Here is a 7,213-nt window from a genome sequence, read left to right as displayed (position 1 = left end):
TCTCAATATATGTACAAGTCCAAAATCATCCGAAGAACCTATCAGAACCTTCAAATCACCAATTCGAGACTGTTTACTCAAAATGTTAACTTTGGTCAACTCTCTTAATTTAAGGCCTCTAGTTAGCAACTAAGTATTCAAAATCGCTCACAACCCTCTCAGAACCCAACCAACCATACATGAGAGTCGTAAAATATCGTACAAACCTAATCAAGGTCTCAAATCATAGAACGAGTTACTAGAATTCAAAATGACCGATTTGGTCGTTATATTCTCCACCACGTAAATATATGTTCGTCATCGAGCGTGCGAAGAATCATCACAAAATTATTGAATTGTTGTATTAAAGAAATCACATACATTCCCGTTGGTGAACTCATGTCACCTCCATCCAAGTAACTCTGTTAACACATGTTGACTGAAGATTCCTCCTTCCACCTTAGCATATAATCATATAAACCCAACATCAATATTCGGATCTTCTTTCAAGATCCAATTCTTGTATATATTTACTCTATCAATCTCAATGACCTGTATCGATTCATACATAAACTACAGGGACACAACCACATGATATGTCCCACATCCTTTATATTCATAGCCATACCTCTTGGTCACAACAATTGTTTGTTGCCAGATCTAATATCGGTCAAATTCCCTAACTCAAATAGATCCATGTTCTAAGCTTTCATGACAATGCTAATGATAAAAGAAACTAGTTGAAATGCATAATCACCCATCAAATTAATAATTCATGGATTGCTCTCATCAAATAAGAACCATTGCATGTTCTGAGTTTCCTAATAGCATTCTTCTTCCCAACATCTCTTATCTAAATCTTATCGTGCTAATTGCAGGTCCGTTAATTTTAGTTCATCTAGTACAAGCTGCTCGACTGACAAGTCACACCAAAATCCACATACAACCTCAAACAACATGGTTTATGCACTATACAAGCAATAATCCAAATACGTTAAATCTGTTGAAAAGAAACTTATTACCCAATGACTCCTCGAGTCTGTGGCATTCTTTCTCAAGAAGTCAGAGAGTATCTATACAACTTACTCTATTTTTTCATTATGTGACGGTTAAGTAAATTCAACCCAACTCCGCCCCTACACCCAAACCACCTAACATAACTGTCATAATCACATGGTGAGATGATAGTCTATCAAATCTGAAGAAATAAGTACCTCGTGCAACATATAACCTTCTAGATGGAATAAAATCTTTTCAAGTGATACAACCGTAGAAAGTGTTGCACTACAAAAACAAATTTGGTCCAGCATAGAATACACATTCACAATAGGCCTACTAGCCGACGCTCAAACCAATTCAAAACCTTTCCAAATAGGTATTAAGTCTTCCAAAAGTACAAAGTGACCTATTCTTATTTTTCCTCATGGATATCCTATTTGGTTCTAACCTTTTGGTCTCAACTACTAATTTCAAGACCAGCATCAACTCAAATACTAAGAAGCAATATCTTGAATCCTTTCCCTTCATGTTCCTCTAACAACCCAAATTACACATGATTTCTACAACCTTGTAGGACCCAATGTACTGAACACAAATCTTTGAGTCTCTCACGTCCTCACATCACCTGTTTAGCATTCCAACAAACATAAATACTGCCAACAACCTTCTAAACCATACTCCTCATCTCAAGATCTCTGAGAAGGATATTTTACTATACTTAGGCATATTATATACACATCAAACACCGTGAACCATGAGATTTATCAAGCGCAAGTCTTCTCAAGTAACCCATCTCAGACACCCAAACCCAATTGTATAGTTATTAAATCACTATCACTACATGCACCAAAGAGATAGTCATGCCTCTAGAAAATTTGATCTCTAAACCTCATGAATACAAGAATCTTCATATTAGTGATCTCTACATTACCTATCCAAATGACTGTGTGTAACGACTCGACCGGTCATTTTGAGTATTTGCACTTTGCTCGGTAGTTTGAGGGTATGAGTAGCTCTGTTTGGTGTATTATGACTTATGTGAATCATTGGTTTGGTATTCATGTTATTCGGAATCGATTTGGAAGAATGAATTTCATGATTTATGCTTTAAGTTGGAAGAGTTGACCAAGTTTGACTCTTATTAATTTGACTCCAGAAAAGAGTTTTGATGATTCCTTTAGGTCCGGATGGTGATTTTTGGACTTGGACATATGCCCGGATTTGCATTTGAATATTTCTAGAAGGATTCGGCGCTAATCGGCGAAAGTTGGAAATTTAAAGGTTTGAAAAGTTCATAAGCTTGACCGAGAGTTGACTTTGATGATATTGGGTTTGGATTGTGGTTCCGAGAATTTTAATAGCTTTGGTATATTATTTGGAACTTGTGTGCAAAATTTGGATTCATTCCGGGTTCATTCAATATGTTTCGGCGCGAGTTTTAAAAGTTAAAAGTTCATTCTAGTTAGATCTGAGTTGCAATTTTTCGTTTTGATATTGTTATGTATGATTTGAGGCCTCGAGTAGGTCCGTATTATGTTATGGGTCTTGCTGGTATATTCGGACGGGGTCCCGAGGGACTCGGGTGAGTTTTGGACGAGGTTTCGGACCATTTCATCGCATGTGGCATTTGGCTAAGGCTGTTGGTTCGAGTGTGGCCACATCTGTAGATAATAAGTCGCAAAAGCGACGACGCAGATGTGGGGGTTTCTTTGCAAAAGCGAGGTGAGATTTGGGCAAGGAAGACCGCAGAAGCAAAAACTGGGGCGCATCTGCGGCCCCGCAGAAGCGATGGTCTTGGGCGCAGAAGCGCGTTTGGCTTCGCGCCTGCGGTTGCGCAAAAGCGGATGGAGATCCGCAGGTGCGAGGGGTCCGCTAGCTAGTGAAGTCCACAGAAGCATAGCTTGTGACGTAGAAGCGACGTAGCAGAAGCGACGCATGAGTCCGCAAAAGCGGAAATAGCTGGGCAAAAGCCTTTAAATCGAGGGTTTGGTCGTTTTGTTCATATTTTGAGATGTGGGACTCGGATTGAGGCTATTTTGGAGGAAGATTTCATCACAAGGATTGGGGTAAGTTATCTTCATTTTTTATAATTGGATTATGAGTTTTAAAGAGAAAATTGGGGATTTTAGCCTAAAGTTTCATAGAGTGAGGTTTTGAGTTTTGAATGTCAATTCGGAGTCGGATTTGAGTGAAACTTGTATGGTTGGACTCGTAATTGAATGGGCTGTCATATTTTGTAAGTTTCGCCGAGTTTCGAGGTGTGGGCCTGGGTTGGGCTTTTGGGTCAATTTTGGACTTTTGATTAAAGGTTTGATCTTTATCGATTGGATTTGTTTCCTTTGGTGTTAATTGATATATTTGAGTTTATTATGGCAAGTTTCGAGCCGTTCCAAGGTCGGTACGCACGCGATGGCATTTTTAGAGCATCTCTTGGCTTGCTCGGCATTAGATTTGGCTAGCTCGAGGTAAGTAACACTTCTAAACTTGGTGTTGAGGATATGAAACCCCAAATTTCGTGTTATGTGTTGGGTGTTGAGGTGACGCAAATGCTAGGTGATGGGCATGTGCGTGTGCACCGTATGAATTGTGACTACGCTATTTCTGTTGTATGGTGTAGTTACCTGATCTTATCAGTAACAATGAAATCTCTATGTACTAGAGCTATTGAACTGTGATCCATGTTAGAAACTATGTCCAGGCTACATGCCTATTTTGTTGGGACCCACTGAGATCATTTCTGTTGTTGAGTTATTTGATTACATTGCAATTTCATACTCAATCATGTTCATTCATTTCATTTCATATCTCAGTCTCTGTTGCTATATATTGACACATCATATCATCATCTTTTGGCTAGTTTCATGGCATTGTGAGCCCGAGAGACTGGAGAGATTGATGACTGAGTAAGGCCGATGTCCTGATTGTGAGTGATGTTATGGGATCGGTCTGCACGCTGCAGTATGTTATATGTATTTATGCCTGGATCTGGCTTATTATGGTGCTTGGGCTGAATGAGCCCCTCCAGAGTCTGTTCACACCCCTAGTGAGCACAGTTGGTTATATTGAGGGATGGATCTTTCCTGGGCATGGATCTTGCCCGAAGCATTTATATTTGAGGATGGATCTAGCCCAGGATGAATTGGCATTATACAGTACCGAGTGACTGACTATCAGTTGATATATATATATATATATATGTGTGTGTGGGGGGGGGGGGTGGATCTTCCTTGGGCCGAATTGGTCATATACTGAGTGACTGAGTGACTAATCATGATGAGTGGAAAGTGTAAGACAGTAAGATGAGATTGAGTACTCTGACAGTGTGAGTACATGAGTTCATCACTAAGACAAATTACATTTGACATGCATACTTGAGATACATGTATAGATATGTATTTCTTTCTGCCACTCCAGTTTTGGTGTCATTCATGATTTCACCTGCATATTGACATGTAGGCATATAGACGTATTTTCTTCATGCCATTTGATAATGAAACATCTTATATGTTGTTGAAACGTTTTTGGAAAATATCACAGTTTTCAAACTTACTCATATATTTAGTGATTTCGGTAAAAGATTTGGGTTTTCACTGATATACCTGAAAAGCATGCCTATTTTTTTCTGGAACTGTGAACGAGCTGAGCATTTTATGTCTGAGCTATTTCTTTTATTACTTCCATTATGTTGTTATGAATTGTTGTTGGACCTGACATGTGTTCCAGCTCGTCACTACTTTCAACGTAAGGTTAGGTTTGTTACTTATTGAGTACATGGGGTCGGTTGTACTCATACTACACTTCTGCACCTTGCATGCAGATGTTGGATGTTGATGTTGTTGTGATCGACGGGAGCTGGATTTGAAGACGTACTTGCGTTCTGGTTGTAGCTGCCTCTTGTTCATGGTAGCCTTAGATTTATAAATATCTATTTATGTGCATTTCGAATAGATGATGTATTTATTTCATACCAACTTTGTAAATTCTAATTTTAGAAGCTCGTGATTGTACTACCAGTCCTTGGAATTTTTGTATAAAGGCAGTTTTATTATCATTTCTTTCTTGAAAAATCTCATTAATTTGGATAGTTTTTAATTGGCTTACCTGACGGGTTGGTTTAGGTGCCATCACGACTAGGTGGATTTTGGGTCATGACAAGTTGGTATCAGAGCTCTATGTTCATAGGTTCTACGAGTCATGAGTAAGTGTCTAGTATAGTCTAGCGGATCGGTATGATGATGTCCATACCTATCTTCGAGAGGCTGCATGGCATTTAGGATAAAATTTCCATCTTTCTTTCCTTATCGTGCGACATTAATTCAGCTTGAAGCATAACTCTTTGAATTTCCTCCACGCATTCATGTGCGAATGTGAGCGCTCGGTATCAGTTGTGCATTGCCTGCTTGTGATTCCATGCATGAGGTGCGAGATTTGATTTCGTTGTGCTGATGATAGGCCAGTCTGGAGGACTTGAGGCCGGGTTATGACTGCAGCTTGAGCATGGGGATTTTGGCTGTGTGAGTATGTGCTTTTGAACTTATATGTCTTGTAGCATCCCTATGAGTGGAATTTATGACTCGATGAGTGGTTGGATGGCTATATGATATGTATCATGTGACTGTGGGATGTGTTCATATGGGTTGAATATGATGAGAATAGTTTGCTTGAGATAAAAAAATTAAAAAAAAATTAAAAAAAAAGACTATTGGGTGCTAGATTGTTGTCTTGATGTGAAGTATAATCTCGAGTTACGAGTCTGTTGAAAGATTTTTCATGCTGTTTAATTATGGAACGAAGTAGATTTTCATGTCTTATAGTGAGTTCATACTCAGGAAGATTAGGCGATGGCGTAGTAATCGCGGCTATGAAAGGGTATAGCAAGATGCCAATTTGAGGCTAAGCATGTGGGTTATCTCCTGCAGAGTAATCTATGGAGGTGTGATACTTATAATGTTGTGCAGAGACTTTCTTTTCTACCAGCGGGGTATATTTGTTGATATTTGAATTTGAATTTGGTTTAGAAAGTTAACTTGATCGTCACGTGGACGAATGCAAGATTTGCAAATGATTGGAGGTATTACATGGTTGGTGTTAAATAAGCTTATGAAGGATTGAGTTGCACCTCGGTACGGGATTATGGCAGTAATAGAGTATGGGTATTATGAGTTATCGAGTGTTTTGTATTATGGCTTTGAACCAAGTAGGGGAATCTGCAGTCGACGATTTGATTATGTGGTTATGTGTTGTGCTGATTTCAGTTTAAGGCATACTTGTGAATCAGATACGAATTGCAGAGATTATGACCAAGGGTGACTTGAGTAAAAGAATTTCTGGATACGGGTTATGTTACACTTTATGGGTATATGGAAATCATGGAATGATTGAGGTGTTATTCTTGAAGGATGTAGTGCACATGGAGTAGGAATTTGCTCGGTTATGTTAAGGCAGGGTTACTTCTGTGGGTATTGTCGTGCTGATAGGGCACATGTCGTTCGGCTCGTTGGGCGGTGCAATTGAGATTTGAGCAGAGTGGATGGCTCTCAAGAAAGTTCTAATGGATTCAGGAGTTATATGTAGCAATTGGGAATTTTTAGGATTTGTATATGGCTAGAATTGAGATTTACATTGGATGGTGTCGAGACTCGCGGTATTTATATATCATTATGGATAATACATTTCAGTATCAAGAAGGTGAAAGAAACCACTTTAGATTCACATAAGGTCTCTTCAGAGAGGGTGTCTCGGTTGTGTTACTTTTGGGGTGCTCAAGAGGGAATATAATGGCTTATGGGCCTTAGGGCGGTATGGTTTTATTCTTGGATCTCTTGTGGTAAGCTTTGGGTAAGGATATTAGTGTTCTGGAAAGGAGAAGTGTCAACTTGAGGGTAATTGGGGAGGAACTCGAAGGAAATAGGACAACTTGGTAGTAGGTTGGATCAGTATGGTTATAGTATGCTCGGTTCTTTTGGATCTTATGATTTGGTGAGTCTCTACAGGTGTTTTGTAGCAGTACTCTTGGGTTTGGTGACTCGCGTGGCTTGGTTGAGTTAGAGAGATTCAGTCTGACGGCTTAATTGTCTGCAAATGGATTTCAAAGTGCTCTCGAGGATTTCTACCACGGTTAGAGATGGATATTTCCTACCAGCGTGAGGAGCATGTTACGTATTGTGATTTTCTCCTAGATGGGATCAAACAGAAGGTTTCTGGCTGATCGTGTATGTGTTCTACTGGTGACTCA

This window comes from Nicotiana tabacum, chromosome 13 (assembly GCF_000715075.1).
Source record: "Nicotiana tabacum cultivar K326 chromosome 13, ASM71507v2, whole genome shotgun sequence".
Lineage (NCBI taxonomy): Eukaryota > Viridiplantae > Streptophyta > Magnoliopsida > Solanales > Solanaceae > Nicotiana > Nicotiana tabacum.
Note: the sequence above shows the minus strand (reverse complement) of the source record.